Below are 17,226 nucleotides of genomic sequence, written 5' to 3'. Positions count from 1 at the left end.
AAGAAGCTCTCAAGAAGGGAGAGGTCTGCCTTCTCCCTTGTCACCATAATCACAAAGGTCCTCTCAAAAGCGCCCCCTTGAGACTATAGCACTGAAGTTGGCTCTTACTATCTCCTGCTGCTCTTTTAAAGTTCACATTTGGTAGTTCACATGGTATGGATCCCCAAAAGCAGTTTCTCAAGCTTAGTCCCATAGACTCCTAACTATTCTCAGGCATCTCCAAGCACAATACATTTAAATGTGCAGTGTGTAATTCCACTTCGATGTTAATATACATACAAGGTTCACGTTCACCAGGACAAGCCACATGATAGCCATTGAATTTCAGGGCCGCAGTCCTATGTTTAAGATCAAAATGGCTCAAGGTCACCACCCAAAAACAATTAAATCAATGTTTCCCAAACTAGTATCTGTGGACATAAAACCTCGGGGTTCCTACACAATTTCTGCTCCCTTAAAAGGACTTTATACCTTACTGGAAGTTTGACCCACTGACTTAGAGTGGAGGGGCCCTACTGCTCTCCTGAGCCACACTCCGCAGAGATGAAGGCTGCACAGTGCTGCACACCAGGCCACTTCTGAGACGTCTGCACTGGCCTTCCAGCCGCAATTCTTGACCCTTCCCCAGAACAATGGGCATCCGTTCCTTGTCTTTTGACAGAAACTAACATTCTGGGTCTCAAGAAAACGTTCAGACTATCGGGCCCAACCCACTCACAGTGATGGGAAAAGGACGCTGGAGATGGGAAGTGCCTTAAGCGAGGTCACACAGCTAGTTTAGCAGCAGAGCCTAAGCCGTCCATCCCAACTTCAGTGCCTTGGCTACTCTGTAGACAAGGCTGATGAGCGACCCCATGGACCTCATTCCCACCATCCTTGTCCCCCTTCCGTAGTCCCGATACCCAACGTCCCCGGAGTCCTCTTCGGGTAGGCTGGCCCCACTCTACTCCAGCTCATCACAAACAGTCCACACGCTCTAACCACAACCCCGAGGTTTCTAGCATTCCCCCGCCCACAGTACACGGGAGCTGAGAAAGCCCCAAGAAGCAGAGACACCAACAAGACTAGCCGACTTTCTGCTGCAGCTGAGCCGCCACCCGGCGCATGCGCAACGTTAGGTCGGCGCGCGTCGGTGACGTCACAGACGACGCCACTTGCGAGCCGGCGCGCCTGCGACTCCAGGTGAGAGTTGCAGCGTCTGTCTGGCGTCGCGCACGAGCTCGGGAGCAATACCTCCAGCCCAAACTTTACCGAGAGAAGGTTTTTTTTTTTTTTTTAAGATTTTATTTATTTATTTGACAGATAGAGATCACAAGTAGGGAGAGAGGCAGGCAGAGAGAGAGAGAGAGAGAAAGAGGAGGAAGCTGACTCCCTGCCAAGCAGAGAGCCCGATGAGGGGCTCGATCCCAGGACCCTGGGATCATGACCTGAGCCGAGGGCAGAGGCTTTAACCCACTGAGCCACCCAGTCGCCCCCCGAGAGAAGTTTTGATGGCCGAGGGCTGCTGAGAAAAGTGGAGAGAGGTAAAGAGTGAGGGTCGCCTGCAGGAAACGTCATCGGAACGCACCGGAAGCGGCTGGAGGATGAAGTGGAATCGAGGTTGAAGGCCTGTGCGCAGGGAGGGTGGGATGTAAAGGGTCGGGAAGTTGGTGCTGGTCGGTGGACCGGTTCGCAGCGGAGGCGGACTGAAACTGCTAGGGGAATTGTCCCGCCTTACATAAGGGAAACCGAAGCCCGGAGTCCCCGTTGGCCTGGCGCAGTCTCTGCGGTGAAGATTGATGTCAGAGCTGGCGACAGGTCCCCATGGGCCGGCTCAGTGTGCTAAAGGAGGGCCGAGGGCCTTGGGCCGACTTGGCCACTGCCTGCCATCTGCTGACTGTGGTTAAGGCCCCGATCCTCTCTGCGACCTGGTTTCCCCTTCTGTGAGGTGCTGATGGTGGTTCCTGCCCCGCCAGCTGTTCTGTGAACGACCCTTGTCTGGTGGAAAGTGATGTGGGAAACAAAGGCAGAGGAAAAATTATTCAATTTCCATACTACCTACAGCTCACTGGAAAGTCCTTGAAACAGGGAGAGTAGCCTTCCTCTAGGAACTCAACTGCCTTGATGTTGACATTTTGCTAAGGGCATAAAGCAGTGCTAGCCCCACCCCCTCCCAATATCCTGTAAATCTACTTTAACATATAAAAATTCTTTTGGATGGGGCGCCTGGGTGGTTCAGTGGGATAAGTCTCTGCCTTCCACTTGGGTCATGATCCCAGGGTCCTGGGATCAAGCTCCGCATCCGGCTCTCTGCTCAGAAGGGAGCCTGCTTCCCACTCTATCTCTGCCTGCCTCTTTGCCTACTTGTGATCTCTGCCTATTAAATGAATGAATGAAATCTTTAAAAAAAATTCTTTTGGAAACTTCCTTTATTTTAAACCCCCAGAACTCTGTGTTGGCAATCATCTGCCAAGCATATGGGCCACTGATTAACTTCTGAAGGGCCTCATGACTCAGGTTTTATTAGATACTAGTAAATGACAGTTTTTAAAAAAATTTATTTTCAGTGTTGTAGAATTCATTCTTTATGCGCCACACCCAGTGCTCCATGCAATACGTGCCCTCACAATACCCCCCACCAGGCTTACCCAATCCCTAACCTCCCCTCCCTTCCAAAACCCTTAGTTTGTTTCTGAGTCCACAGTCTCTCATGGTTTGTTCCCCCCTCCCAATTTCCCCCAACTCACTTCTCTCCATCTCCCCATGTCCTCCGTGTTATTTTTCACAATTTCCAGCCCTCTCATGGTCCTGGAAACCTTGCTTCCAAAATTCCATTATCCCTAACGCGCTCCCAACCTGAAAGTATATAAAGGGCTACTCTTCATTACCCTGGTCCAGCTCTTTCTTCCCATGGGTTGTGTCCCCATGCTTAAACAAAACCACCTTTTTGTACAAAAGACGTTTCAAGAATTCTTTCTTAGCTGTCACTTTCAAACCCTAATGTTGTTACTATGTCCTGATCTGTCCATGCTGAAGAATGGTATCGTAACCCAAGACCTTGGGAGTTGAGCAGAGAATAGCTATGTCAAGGAAGGGAGCAATCCCTCAGGGCAGTTGTAAGCAGGGGAGTATAGACAGCATTAAAACTGGTCTTTGGACCAGTACATTCATCTCCACCTCTGCCACTCCCTATCTCTGTGATCCAGTTATGGGTCTCAGCATATCTGAGCTTCAGTTTTCTCATGTGCATTATAGGAATAATGTCTACTTTAAAGGATTGTTCAGAAAATATAATGAGATAAAATGTGTAGCTTCTAGCCAGGTGCATGACAAATAATGAGTGCTCAGTAACTGTTAGATGTGTTTTATTCCAGAAAAGACTTTCAAGTCTAATTGAAGCACCTGTGACAGTTGAAGCAAAGTCATTCTGGGGTTGCTCTTTAGAAACAGGTTTTAATGCCGTTCTTGCATTTGAAGCAAAACAAAACTCTGTACATTATATAAAATAATATACTGCGTATATTGTATAATATAAGTGCTTTGGTTTTCTTGTCCAGATGTACTCCAGGAAGCCCAAGAGAGTTGGGGTGGAATTTATAGAGTGTTGTGTGAATCAGATTTTGTAGTCTCTTGGACCTGAAACTAGGCCTTTCTGTTATACATCTTCCATTTATACCCATACTGTGTCCCCAAAGCCATGTTTTTCTTCATCAGAAAATTAAATAGAAGCAGGAGTGTGGAAATTTTTAAGGTTGAAACCACATTGATCAATATATATTTTGAGCTTAAAGAAAGACCTGTGTTTCACCAGTGAAGGACACCATTGTTGTATGACACACCCCAATTTCATGGACATAAGGATTGCCGCAACTCACACCACTACAGTTCTCCGCTCTACCAACTGAGCTATCGAAGGCTCCGCTTTTCATGGACATAAATATGTGAAAAATCTTTTAAACATCTTACAGTCAACAAAATGTAATATTTCCAAAATCTGCATGCAGGGAATTGCTATCATATAACTTTTATTAAACATTTATTTATTTTTTTTAATATTTTATTTATTTGACAAAAATCACAACTAGACAGAGAGGCAGGCAGAGAGAGAGGAGGAAGCAGGCTCCCCGCGGAGGAGAGAGCCCGATGTGGGGCTCGATCCAGGACCCTGGGATCATGACCTGAGCCGAAGGGAGAGGCTTTAGCCCACTGAGCCACCCAGGCACCCCTAAACATTTATTTATTTAATTGAGAGAGAGCACACTCAGGAGGGGAAGAGGGAAACAGAGTGATTCTCAAGCAGACTCACCTGCAATGCAGAACCAGACACAGGACTCAATCCTAAGACACTGAGATCATGACCTGAGCAGAAATCAGAGTTGAACACTCAACTGACTGAGCCACCCAGGCACCCTGAGAAGCACTGTTTGAAAGCACACTCCTGTAACTCCTAGGATGGGAAACCACAGGGTAGAATAAGAGGCATCCAAGAAAGCTTAGAAACCTCTGTTCTCTGTAGCATCCCTGTCTTCTTTGTCTAAATAACCATAGTTAGTTTCATAGTTAGAAAAGTCATGAGTCATAGTCATGCCCAATCTGAATGACCATTTCTTATTTATTTGAATCCCCCAGGTGTGATCTACCATGCCTTTTCTCAGAAAGAGGCCAAAGAGTTTGACATTCAGGTACAGTGCATGTCAGGAAGTCTGGGAGCAGCTGACATGATGACAAGGATGGCTCGATCCCCTCGCACTGCTTTAGATGTCCTTCCCATGTCTTACTCCTCATCCTTCCAGTAGATGTGTTAGGCTCCATGGAGATCTGCTGTTCTGATGACCTGTTTCCCGATGCTGGCCTCTTTTTCCCTTGTTTGGTTAACTGGGACCTCTTGATCCTGTGTCCTCTTCCACTATGTAGGGGACACTGGTTATGCTTATCTGAAACCTGCCCTGGTGGGCACTGTTATTTGACTTTGTCACTGTGCCCCTTTCGCTCTTGAAGAGGGCAGGCGATCACATTTCCTAAGTGGAATTCCTGGATTATATCTGGATGCTGCCAACATGCTTTATCAGTTTGGCAGACGCTCCACTGGGGACTCCTAATGAGGGAGTTCACAGGAAATCAAGATTTTGAAAGACTGATACACTTTTATTTGGTTTCTTCATGAACAGGGCCACTTAGGTATTTTTAAAAAGTAAGTAATTGTCCTGCCATGGTAATAATACTGACGATAATGAATCTTTAATTAGTATCTAAAGTGCAAAGTTGAAACTGACTGCCCTCCTGACTGTGAGCTGCCTTGAAGATCGAGTGTATCACATCATCCCTTCACCAGCCCGGCTTCTCCATAAGGGAGAGCGTGATTATTGACACATGAGCTTCACAGGGTTTAAGCCCGCTTACCTCAGCAGGGGGTCAGGAAATCCCAGCCAAAAGGCAGGACTTGCTTAGACCCTGCTGCCTGGGCTGTGGCTGACCTAGGACTCAGGCAGCTGAATGAGGAGTAGACCAGTGGAACTCCCCACATGAGAGGCAGTGACATTTGGAGTTCTCTCAAGAATTTCACATCATTAGGACAGTGCTTTTGCCCACATGTCCTAGGAGTCTGTGTTGAGTCATGGTCAAGTGCTGTTGTGCTCTCGGGAGAGAGTGAGCCCAGGAGGCTGAGATGCACTGGTACTTCCTTTCCCCACGTGCTGCGGGAACAGACTTAGCCAGTAGCCATGACACATCCATGGGGTTAAACCCAAGTAAAGGGGATTGCCACTTGGGCACCGTGTCAGATTCCTGCCCCCCCCAAGGCATGGCCCACTCTGGGGGCACCAGGTGGTACTGTTTTCCCAAGTGTTCGGATCATTCCTTTGAGGCCATAGCTTGCCTTCATCTGGTCGTGACTGAATAAATATTGTTGGCATACATTTCTCGAGCATTCCACCCTGCCAAGGATCAGAGAAGCCTGTTTTTCCTAATGTGAAGGGTTTTGGGCTTTTTTCTTTGTAATCCCTTCACAATAACCTCAGAGATGTATAGTAGGAAGTTGAATTTTGATGTGGTTGTTTTGTGCAAGTTGGTGTCCGAATTGGTATTTGAGGGTGACTTTCACATCTGGACAGCTGTGGGGAGCTCACCTTCAGCAGATGAGAGGCTGTGTGGGGCTCAGTCAGGAGACAGATGGGTCAGGGAAGGCATCCCACCTGTGGTGTCTAGGAGGGCTTGGGGTCTGGGGCTGCCCCCACCAGAAGAGTGGGCACCGTCCGACCCTGTCCCCATGAGCTTCCGGGATACCAGCAGGCCGAGGCCTTCGTGAGGGCCTTCCTGAAGTACAGCATGCCCCACATGAGCCAGCAAGCCCTCGAGGACCAGCTGCAACGCAACGCTGTGGTCCTTGGAGTAGCCACTCGCCGGAAGCACAAGGAGAAGAGAAAGAAATCCAAGGGCCTCTCTGCCAGGGAGAGGAGGGAGCTGCACCTCTTTGACATCAAGCTAGAGCAGCAGAGGTATGCAAGGGCTTCCCTGCCTTTCTCCCTAAGGCAGCTTCCTCCTCCTGGAGTGGGTGTGGCTTTGGGAGACCCAGTTCCCCTGAAGCTAAGGGAGCTTCTCCCACTGCCGCCACAAGGGGGCAGCCTCCCTTTACCAACTCAGGCTGGGTTTGCACTTGGCTTTCACAGCAAGGCACAGCCAGGCTCTTGCTGTTTGACTGTCTGGCTCCTGTCCTAGCCTTAACTAATGAGACCGGCACCGAAAGTGAGTCTGTTACCCATGGCAACAGGTTGTTTGTCTTTCGGCTTTCCCAGAGAGAGAGGAACTGATGGATCTTAGTATATACTCTTTATAGCTTTTACAGGCACTAGACAGAATCATCCCCTGGGTTAATTGCCAAAGAGCATGCTGCCCACAAGTTTCAGAAGTTTCTGAAAGGGACACATCACTCTGGGAGGACGTGCTCCTTCCTCCAGCTGACAGTGCATCCCTCCTTGGTCACGCTTCTGCACATGCTCATCATCGGACGGTTTGTAGATCTCGCTCCAAGAGCTGCAGCCAGATAGCCTCCCACAGACACGGTCAGTCACTGTGTCCGGGACCCGCTTGCAAAGAGAGCTACGCTTTGGGTGGAGGAAGGGGCTGCTGTCTGCCCAGGTTTCCCTCGCTGGTGTCTACACAGGTAAAACCCACTTGGAGTTTGAGCCTGAGGTTCTCCTTGGTCTGACCAACAGTTTCCTGTTACAGTTTCCCTATGAGGCACCAGGACCCATAATAATGACCCCCGAGGAAAGCCTCTGAGGTCCTCTCACCTGGTCCCTCCCTTGCATCCCACCACTGGCCCACCTTCCAGACACACCTGGTCCCGTAAGTGGGGATGTGTATGGCAGCCTGCTGCTCCTGTCTGTTCCCCTCAGGTTTGGCTCCTGTAGCAGAAGACCTCAGAGAGCAATGGTGAAGCAAGACTTAAGTTTAGTTGGTGAAAAGCCGACCAGATGAGCACACCCTGCCCCCCGGACTGGTGTGGCAGAGACTCGGGCGGTGCTGCCCTGGAGGACCCAGCTGCTCCGCCATCTGTGTAGGGTGCCTCGTGGTCTGAGGGATCTGCTGGAGCGCCGGCATCCAGGCTACATGTAGCCAGCAGGAAGGATGGAGGGGCTCCATGAAGGTTCTAGCAGCGGAAACAGGTTCAGGATGGGGATGAAGTTGTCTGTCAGGTTATCTGCTGTGGAGGTAGGATCCGTACCCAGTTCCCCCATGACCCGGGTCGGGGTCGTTGGCATCAGGCTGTTTTCTATGCCCTGTTGATGTCACAATCCCAAGCTCATGTTGCCTAATTCTTTACTTCTTTCTACCTTTGCCACAGATACAGTCTTTTTCTCCCTCTACATGAACTCTGGAAGCAGTACATCCGGGACCTGTGCGGTGGTCTCTAGCCAGACACGTGAGTTGCATGTCTGCAGCCCTGCCCTTTGGGGCAGAACCCAAGGCTTACGATGACTGTGAATGCAGCCTTCGGAGCCAGCTGGCTGCAGAAGTTCGTAGACCTGTGTGCCCCTTCAGAACTCTCGCTTATGGTCAACACTGAAGGCTTCTGCTTACCTTCTAGGCAGCCACACATGATTCCGACCAAGCTGTTGAAGGCAGATCTTCACGGGGCTCTCATTTCAGGTACCTCGCCTACGAGCCCACAGTCCCCTGAACACCCACAGCATCACTCAGTGGCAGCGTGGCTCTGTGCCACAGGGCTAGACACAGTGCTTGTCACGTGGGCGTTTCCAGATCACCAGCGTTGAGGGTGGGAGATGACTAGCTACCCGAGCCAGTTCGGGACACTTTTTGGATACACTGTCAATGGTCTTCGTGTGCCTTTCCACACAGGGACCCCTGCTGCTCTCCCAGAGGGCACAGCAGCTGCTGGCATGTGTCCCCAGCCCTGAGCAGAGAGTCCCTTTCACCCATTTCCCCACAGTTTTCAGTCTCAGCTACGGACTCCCAGTCCCAGTGTCGTGTCCAGGGCAGACCTTCCCCCGAGCATCGTCATTCATCCAGCCGCCCTGCACACAGCTGCCCCCCTGTCCAGCAGGCGTCACAACCTTTCCATACCCAGAACAACTCCAGCCTCCTCACATCAGCCCCTGCCCTGGTGTTCCCAGCTCCGTTCATGGTACCAGTATTTACCCTGGTTGTTCAGGCCCAAAACCTGGGCAGTAACACCTTTCTTCTTCCCTGCTCCCTCAGCATCATCCATCAGCACATTCTAGCACCCGAATCCTAGCCACCCCCGTCGCCCCTGGATTCTGGTAGAAGCTGCCTAGTGCTCTCCCTGCTGAAATACTGCTTCTCCCCAACCAGGCAGCCCAAGGGTAGGTTTTAGGACAGAGCTCAGGCCATATTTGTCTTCTGCTTCCTTACTGAGGTCTAAAAGCCCCCTCTGGCTCTACTGAGCACCAGGTCTAACCACATCGGCCTGCTTTCTGCTTCTCACACACTAGGCTTGGCCCTACCTTGGGCCTTCTCTGTAGTTCCTTCCCTCTGACCAGATTTCTGTGTGTCCCAGACTGACTGCTTCTCAGTATTCAGGTCCCTACTCACACGTCACTTCCCCCGAGGGCCAACCGTCACTAACAGTGAACCTTTGCCCCATGACCTTGTGTATTTCTTCATAACAGTTCCACGATCAGAAAATACAATCGTCTGATGTGGTACACATTCCCCTCCTACCTTTAGAACATCAGCTCCTTGAGAGCAGAACCGAGAACAGTCTTGTTCACCCTTGTGCCTGGCACTGACGTCGGACGGTGCCAGGCATGAGGCAGGTGCTCGGTGACTTATCTACAGGCTACACGGGGACATGGGTCAGGAGAGCCGAGGGGCCGGCTGCCTGTGGTGGCAGTTCACCTCAGTCACCGCTCCACCGCCTGTAGCAAGATCCCATTCTGGCCAGAGTTTGGTGGGTCGTGGGAAGGATGTGATGCACAGGTGTTCCTTCAGATCCCATCACTGAGACTTGGCCCCATCCCAGCAACTATGTATCTTGGTGGTTCTGGATACACACGTGACCTCTTGGCTCCAGAGCCCTTCCCAAGACCCCCGTGGCTGCAAGCCCTCCAAAGGACATCGTGTCGGAACAGCTCAGAGGCCCCAGAGCCACAGGCAAGGGATTGGGAGCCTGGACTCTCATCCATCTTGGTCCCTGTCCAGCTGAGGAGCCCCCCACTCTGCACTGTCCCCACCTAGCTGGTTGTGGCTGCCCCGCACACCCGAGGCTGTGGCCTTGAATGCCCTTTTCTTTTGCAGTCATGAAATCCAAATTCCCGTCCTATGTGGGTGTTACAGGAATCCTCCTACAGGAAACAAAACATGTTTTCAAAATCCTCACCAAAGAAGACCCCTGAAAGGTACGGAACCGTCTCAGGATGTGTGTCCTGTGGCCACCCTGGCTTCGTCAGCCCTTTCCTCGTGGCTTCAGTGGGTCCGTTTGGCCTCTCAGCTCAGCACAGAGTGCAGATCCCTGCTGGCTGTGCATCCCACACCTGCCACATGCCCAGAGCGCCCCTGCCCTCATGGCTTTCCCCAGGGCATCTGGAGCCCAGCCAGCAGCTGCAGCCAGATAGGACTGGAGAGAGGGCTGCTGGGCTGCGCTTCCAGATACGAGGGTCCGTTTCCATGACTGAGACCTTCTCCTGTCCCAACATGCTGCCCTACCTCCCCACCAAAGAATGGAGCTAAGCAGACCCTGAAGGGAGCTAGCTTAGTGCTTATCCCTGGGGTTCCAGGATCTGGCCCTTTCTGGTAACTCTTTGGGTTCCAGGGAAGCAAGTGCAGCCTCTCCCACTGGGTGTGCCAGAGTTCCTTGTTCTGGCAGAAAGGAGTATAAGCACCTGGGCTGTTGACCTTTCCACACCATTTCCACACCCCTTACCAGCAGATCTGAGATTGCAAAACCACAGCGGGAGGTTTTTGTTCCTTTATTTTGGAGTTTGTTTTTTCTTGCTGCTTCTTTCGCTTTCCCTGAATGTTCTTGTCTCATTTTAGACCTCACAAAGTGGTGTCTGGGTGCCCTCACTCACAGCATAAAGCCATGATTCAGTCTGAAAACTACATGGGGAGACCCGTTTCTCACACTTTTTCTGGGAGTTTGGCTTAGAGCCTTTGACAGTGAAAATTAGTGTTGAGTTATATTCAAAGCTGAACACATCGATGTTATGGCAGAAAAACGCCCTGTTGTCCTGGTGCTGCTGACCTTTGCGGACTCTCTGCTCCTTACTAGCTTATGTTCTAATACAGACATTTAAGGAAGGTCTTGTGCTTCAGCATGAGCTTAACCATCAGGATTTTTTTTTTTGCCTTGTCCTTTTTCTCCTGGTTTTTTTCAGTTATCCCCAAGCTAAACTGTGTGTTCGCAGTGGAAATTGATGGCTTCATTTCCTACATTTATGGAAGCAAATTCCAGCTTCGGTCAAGTGAGCGATCTGCCAAGAAATTCAAAGCAAAGGGAACAGCTGACTTGTAGCTCTCTGCTGCAGAGATGGCTGTTTGGGACCCCAAGGACCAGGGACACCTGCGTGCCCGCCTTTCAGCAGAGACACGGCTGGGCTGGTTCTGCTTCTAGATCACCCCCAGCCCGTTAACACTGGAGTTAAGAACAGTTCATCATCCGGGAAGAAATGCGCCTTATTGAGCAAAGTCAGGGAATGGAGGGGTATCTGTTTCTGGGTGACGATGGGTATGCATTGCTCCCGTGAGAGAAAATCCTGGCAGAATCGGCACAGGTTGCATAATAATGGTGGCATTATTAGGTTTTTATTTCTCTTTTATCCTTTTCTCTGTTTCCTGAGTGCTCTATGATGAATCCATTATTTATGTAATAATAAAATACATGTGTCAGCGATAAGAGGGTCCTGGCTGGCTAGAAGGGAGGTGGCCGGAGTCTGTCCCTGGCAGTGGTCCCACTTCTGCAGTGTAGACAGCTGCAGTCAGGCGCCTGCTTCCCGAGGGCAGAGGCTTGGAGCATCTGACATGTTGGTTTACGTCACGTCCCCTGTGGCACTCTTGGACCTAACTGCTGTTTCCGGAAAGCTGGAGAGTGAGCGGTGAAGTCGCAGAGGCCTTTGGGCTCACTGGCTCTGGAAAGTAGTACGGGACTGGGGCCAGGATGCAGGATGCCAGGTAAGCTGGTGCTTGCAGTGGTCGTTCAGTACAGGGAGCTCCGACCTGCAGCACCTTCTTGTTGCTGTGGCTTTTAGGCTCCAGGGTCAGCTGAAGGGGAACAAGACCGCAGCTCTTCCCAAGCTCTCACGTCCTGGGAGAGTCCGAGTCCCCGACAGGGTCCTCGCGGCGTGCTGCCGCCGGAAGCCTTGGCTCTTCAGTCTGACGCGGCCTGTGTGCCATGTGCCCACCGGTCATTAGGTGAGGTGCTCGCAGGCAGACCTAAGTGGGGACAGAACATCAGCTGGTGTCCACTGTGTGCTGGTCGGGAAGGCACGTGGCTCAGAAGAACTGATGGCCTGTTCCTTTGAGAAGTCAGTGTTTGCCGACCAACCAGGTGAGGGCAGAAACGTTGCTGGGAACAAACAGGCGGCAAGTCCATGAGCTTTTTCTTTTGCTGCAGGAGAAGCAGTGGTTCCGGACACTTGGCTTTGTCTGTATGTCCCGCTGGGCCCCTGCCCTGGAGGAGAAAGGCCGTGGGGAGGGAATATAAACTCCGACTCTAACGGTAGAGCAAGAAGCCCTCACTCAGTGCCTCTGCACCTCCCAGAGGCCGGGGTGCGCCCGTGTCCATCCGTGTGGGGCCCGTGGCTCATCAGGATGGTCCAGGGTCAGCTCAGATGCTCTCCCACTGCCGCCATCACTGCCTGTGCTGCAGGTCTCAGGTCTCAGCCCCGCTGGGACAGGGCAGCTGACTGGCCATGGAGGCCTGTGCTCTGACAGCCTGGGTTTGCCTCAGTGCTCGCTACCCAGGGCCTCACCACCTGAGAGGGCTGAGCTGGGATTTGACCCCGCGGTCTGGCTGCAGAGCCATGCTTTTGACCATGGCGGTGAGAGGACCCTGCTCTCAGTGTGTAACGCGGTCCCTTCATCACCCGGGCTCCCGCTGAGGAAGTCGCTGCCTTCCACAGGAAGTGGCTCGTTCTTCCGCCCAGCCGAATGTGCCCCGCCGGGCACAGCCTGGTGCTACGGTTCTCTAATCCAGCTGCTCCTGCCCACCCCCCTGTAGGGAAAGGGCGGCCAACATGTAAATATACAACCGCTTCCAGAACCGTTGGTGCCACTTGCCTTTTAAATGTTTCTCATGGCTCAGACTCAAGTTTCTCTGTGAATGGCTGTTTCATTAGTAGCCTTCTCTCCCCGCTTCCCCGAGGACACTTGACAAGAACGCTCACCTGCCATGAAGCTGCCACTGTGCCCGCCTGTTTCCAGCATGCCCTGTTGTCCCCACAGCCCACCCGCGGTCACTGGGTCCTTTGCCCTGAGGACTGTGCCCCTGAGGGCCGAGGCCAGGTGGGACACTGGCTCTCGGTGAGTGTCCTGATGAGGCCGCACCAGCTGCTCCCCAGAACCAGGCTGAGGCCTCCGGTGGTGGACCAGGGCTGGCCACGTCCCCACAGCTGTGGCACAGGGCTGGTTGTGGAGGGTGCCGTGATAGCCTGCAGTCCGGGCTCCTACCTCCGCTGCCCCAGGAGCAGGACCCCAGTAGAGCTACGGCCTTGGAGGTGTAGGCCTGGGAGACAGCTACGTCAGCCTCACTTGTTGGTCTCATGCACTGGAGGAACCAGAGAGGCCCACGGAGCAGCAGAGTGGTGACCACCTGGGGACGGGACTCAGGAGCCGCAAGGCCAGGACACATCAGCCCAGGCACCCACTATTCTCCAAAGAGTGAGTGGGCCCGTTGGCCCTTTATGTTCCCCGGTACCGACTCCATGTGGGGGACCGAGACTTCCTGCAGGGCCCACAGAGGACAGGCTGGAGCCCCTCCACGGGAAGAAAAGGACAAAGCACCTGGATGGGGAAGCGAGGGCGTCACGGGTCATGGCCCCTGCATTAGCTGGGGCTGCCCTAACCAAACTGCAGACGGGCCATGTAAACAGAACATCCTTCCCCACAGCTGCAGAGGCTGCAAGTCCGAGTGTAAGGTGCCCTCCTGGTTGGGGTCTGGTGAGAGCCTTCTCCTTGGCCCCTTCTTGCTGTGTCCTCGTGTGGCCTTCCTCAGTGCACACCTGCTGGGAAAGAGAGCCATCTGGTGTCTCTTCCTCCTCTTATTGGGACACCAGTCCTGTAGGTTAGGGTTCCACTTTATGACTTCATTTCACCGTAATTGCCCCCTTAAAGGCTCTATTTCTCAGTGCAGTCACATGGGGGATGAGGGCTTTGACAGGAATTTGTGGGGACATGATTCAGTCCAGAACAGCCGTGGAGCTGCCTACCCACAACAGGAGCCCCTAGCAGAGCCCCTCAGAAAGGCTGCAGTACCCAGCCTGGCTCCTGTCCTCAGACACTGGCCTGACCCGCCCGCAGCCCTGCCTAGGTTGCTGGCACCGGTTGACCAGCCGGTTCAGCTGGTCCAGCTGCTGGGCCCTGAGCTCCCCTCAGCACTGGGTCCCATGACTGGCTCAGACAGGAGCTTAGGTCTGGTGGCCTCTCCACTGCCGGCTTCCCCCTCACTTCTGCAAACCACTGAGCTCCTCCGTCACCCTCCCATCGGGGCCAGCGACAGTAGTGGGGGAGGAAACTCATGCACAGGGGTCAGGGTGGACAGGGAGGCTCCCTGGAGGAGGGGGCTCGATCCAGGCCACCGTGGGATGTGAAGAGGGACACTGAAGCTCGGGACCAGTCTGGCAGAGCAGTCATGGAGGTCTGAGGACATCCCCTGCCGGATAGACTCAGGGCCAGCAGGAAGGAAGGTGGGAGCAGGTGGCAGAGCTCTGGCTACTGATCCCAAACCCATAGGAGGTGCTTCAGGTCCTGCCTGGTTCGGTGGGAGGGGAGAGGTGCTAGAGAAGTTGTAAGCCCCTGGGACAGGGCAAGGTGCGGAATCCTGCTGACCCATTCGCCCAGTCCTGACATGCTTGGGGGCCTCTGTGTCACCAGCTGGCAAGTGGGGCCACGAGACTAGATGAGGGTTTCCTGAAGGGGGATCCTGGGACTTCCAGCACGTGCATCAGCGTCACCAGGACACCCGTTCGAAGCAGCCAACTCCTGAGCTGCCGTCAGACTCCAGGGGTGGGGCCCAAATGGGCTTCGTGGGTCTCTCAGACCCCAGCTGGCTCCTCTGGTCACTGAAGTGTGAGGATCGTGGATCCCAGATGGTGGCTCAAGTGTCTTCCAGCTCTGACATCTGGACTGTGATTAAAGATTTGGGACTCACAGGATGGGGTTTTCCGGATGCTGGAAATGCTAGAAAAGATTGTCAGTGATGGATCTCTCGGGTTCTGAAGAGTAAACTTGAACATCCCTGCAAAAAGCCATAAATTATGGTAAAAAGCTGTCTTTCTGGACAATGGCTTTCATTTTAATTTAGTTTGCATTTCTTAGCTATAATGTCTAATTAAGACATCTGTTAAATGTCTATAATATTAATTTGATGGGGGGTTCTAATAGAACTGTATTGGAATTGTCCATTTAATTAACCTCGTGGGCCTTTAATGGATGTCTTAAATAGACATCATTAACAAGATGCTAGACAAATTAAAATTAGAGTCAATAACATTCTTGGTAATTTTTCCTGAGCTGTGAAGGACGAGTGTTGCTAAGTAGACCGACGCAAAGACGGGCTGCACAGAGGAGTGTGGGGGCTGGTGTCCCCAGCAGGGCTCCAGCATCATGAGGCCCCAGGTCGGACTCAGCCATTCTGTGTCCTGGCCTCCCCTTCGTGCACCTCCCACCCACGACCCTTGCTGACCTGTCCGTCAGATCAAGCTCTGATGAGGAGAAGGTTGCGAGGGAGGAAGAGGGACCGAAATCCCGGGTCTCTGCATGGCTCTCCTTGAGATGGAACAGACGTGAGACAGGACAGGCGAGGGTGGGGCAGGATGGGCTGGTCTGGGGGGTGGAGTGCGGTAAGAGGGGAGGAAATGGGGAGCGCACCCATTTTCCCCCACCACTCCACGGAGCAATCTCCCTCAGGTGAACTACACTCCCAAAGCCGGAGCTTGGTTCCCCATGTCCACATCTCCGGTGGCCTCTCAGGGCACCTGACAGTTAACCACTGCCTCCCTCCTGAGGCACTTGTGTCCCCACACTCCCTGACAGCCCCCACCTCCTGGCCACTCCCTCTCTGTCCTTTCATGGATCCTCCTCCTCCTCCAAGCTTCTAAATGTTGGAATGTCCTGAACTCCGTCCTTGGACTCCTCACCTTTCCCCTCAGCTGGTCTCACCCACAACCCCCAACACACCCGACTCAGAAGATCCTGTTGGCGGCCCTGCTTCTCCCCAACCCCACCGCCGAATCTGTAGTTTTACGTCAGCCTCCCCTAATTCCAGTGGGAGCGCCTTTGAGCTCACGGTGGTGTCTCTGTTTTGATGGCTGATGTGTCCCCAGTGATCTAGAAGCACTCGCTGACCGGCAATGGGTGCTCAGTGAACATTCACTGGGGGAATGGGAACCACGGCAGGTTGACCAAACTCCTGGGAGTGTATTGGGCTCCTGACCTGAAGAGCATGGGCAGGAATCAAGGACTCTCCCCCACAAGCGCGCTCCCCCTCTACCCCCATCTCGGTGAACGGCCTCTGTCTCTCCATTTAGGTCAGAAACACAGGAGGCCTCCTACGCCCTGCCTGGTGTTGGCGCCTGCCCCCATCCGATCTCTCATGAAGTGCTGGTGGCTCTCCCTCGTCTTCCCTGCACTGCTCTCACCCACCCTCCCACCACCCCTCGCGGCCGCCCTGCCTCCACATGTGGCCCCACCACAGCTCAGGGGACCGTTGTGAAGCAGGACTCGGATCGTGTCACTCTTCTGTTCACAACCTGCAAGTGACTTCCCAGTACACTTAGAATTAAACCCAGTGTCTGACCAGGGTCATCAAGGGCCCCCCAGGACCTAAGCCCAGCCTGCCTCTCCCAGCTCCCCAGCGTCCTGCCCCCGTGCCTTCTCCGCAGCTCTGTCCCACTCAGATCACTCGCACCTTCCCGGGACCTGTGAGCACAAGGCAGCGCCCGCCTCTGCACTCAGCTCTCCACCGCTGGCCGGCCTCCCTCTCAGCGATCCCCCAGCGGTCCCTTAGCATGTGACCTCATTTCACATTGGACACAGCGCTTGTCAGTAACCTTCCCTGCTGGGTCATTGTCGTTTTCTTCCAGCAGAACGTCCGCGTCATGAACGCCAAGACTTGGCCTGGCTCGTCCACCCCTGCAACCGTTGTACCTCAGTGCCTTCCCGAGCACTGGGCTCCACGTAATAAGTGTTCCGTTAAATACTTGTAGTCTGACCGGACACAGTAAGCCGAGGGTGTGGCCCTAATGGTGGCTAAGGGTGGCCACACCCAGTCGTGGTGACCCCCATCTGGCCCCGACAGACGCCTCCCCCCAACTGCGGCTTTCCACAGCAGAGCAGCACTGTGTCCTGTGACCCCCAGGCCACGCAGCCTATTAGGCAGGCAGGCGCCCCACACAGCAGCAGTGCCTGGACACCATGGGGGTCCTTCCCGCGTCCCAGCCAGGTGAGAACTTACACACCGCGGCAGCTGTGACCTGCAGCAGGCGTGGCAAACCCCCTCTCTCATCTCCAGCTTCACCCACTGGACCCAGGGTGCAGGGGGAGGCAGGCATG

The 17,226-nt window shown here is 53.4% G+C and overlaps 1 long non-coding RNA gene and 1 pseudogene across 1 annotated transcript; both read left to right on the top strand.

The window, feature by feature from the left end:
* The first annotated feature begins 1,435 nt into the window (after positions 1 to 1,435).
* LOC123930687 lies at positions 1,436 to 4,625 on the top strand. Its single transcript, XR_006816126.1, has 3 exons — positions 1,436 to 1,588; positions 3,712 to 3,713; positions 4,609 to 4,625. It is a non-coding gene; the product is annotated as an uncharacterized LOC123930687 (long non-coding RNA).
* Positions 4,626 to 5,593: 968 nt separating this feature from the next.
* On the top strand, positions 5,594 to 11,329 carry LOC123930516 (annotated as a pseudogene).
* The last annotated feature ends 5,897 nt before the right edge of the window (positions 11,330 to 17,226 follow it).

Source organism: Meles meles, chromosome 19, assembly GCF_922984935.1.
Source record: "Meles meles chromosome 19, mMelMel3.1 paternal haplotype, whole genome shotgun sequence".
Taxonomy (NCBI): Eukaryota; Metazoa; Chordata; class Mammalia; order Carnivora; family Mustelidae; genus Meles; species Meles meles.
This window is presented reverse-complemented; position numbering and strand designations above follow the sequence as displayed.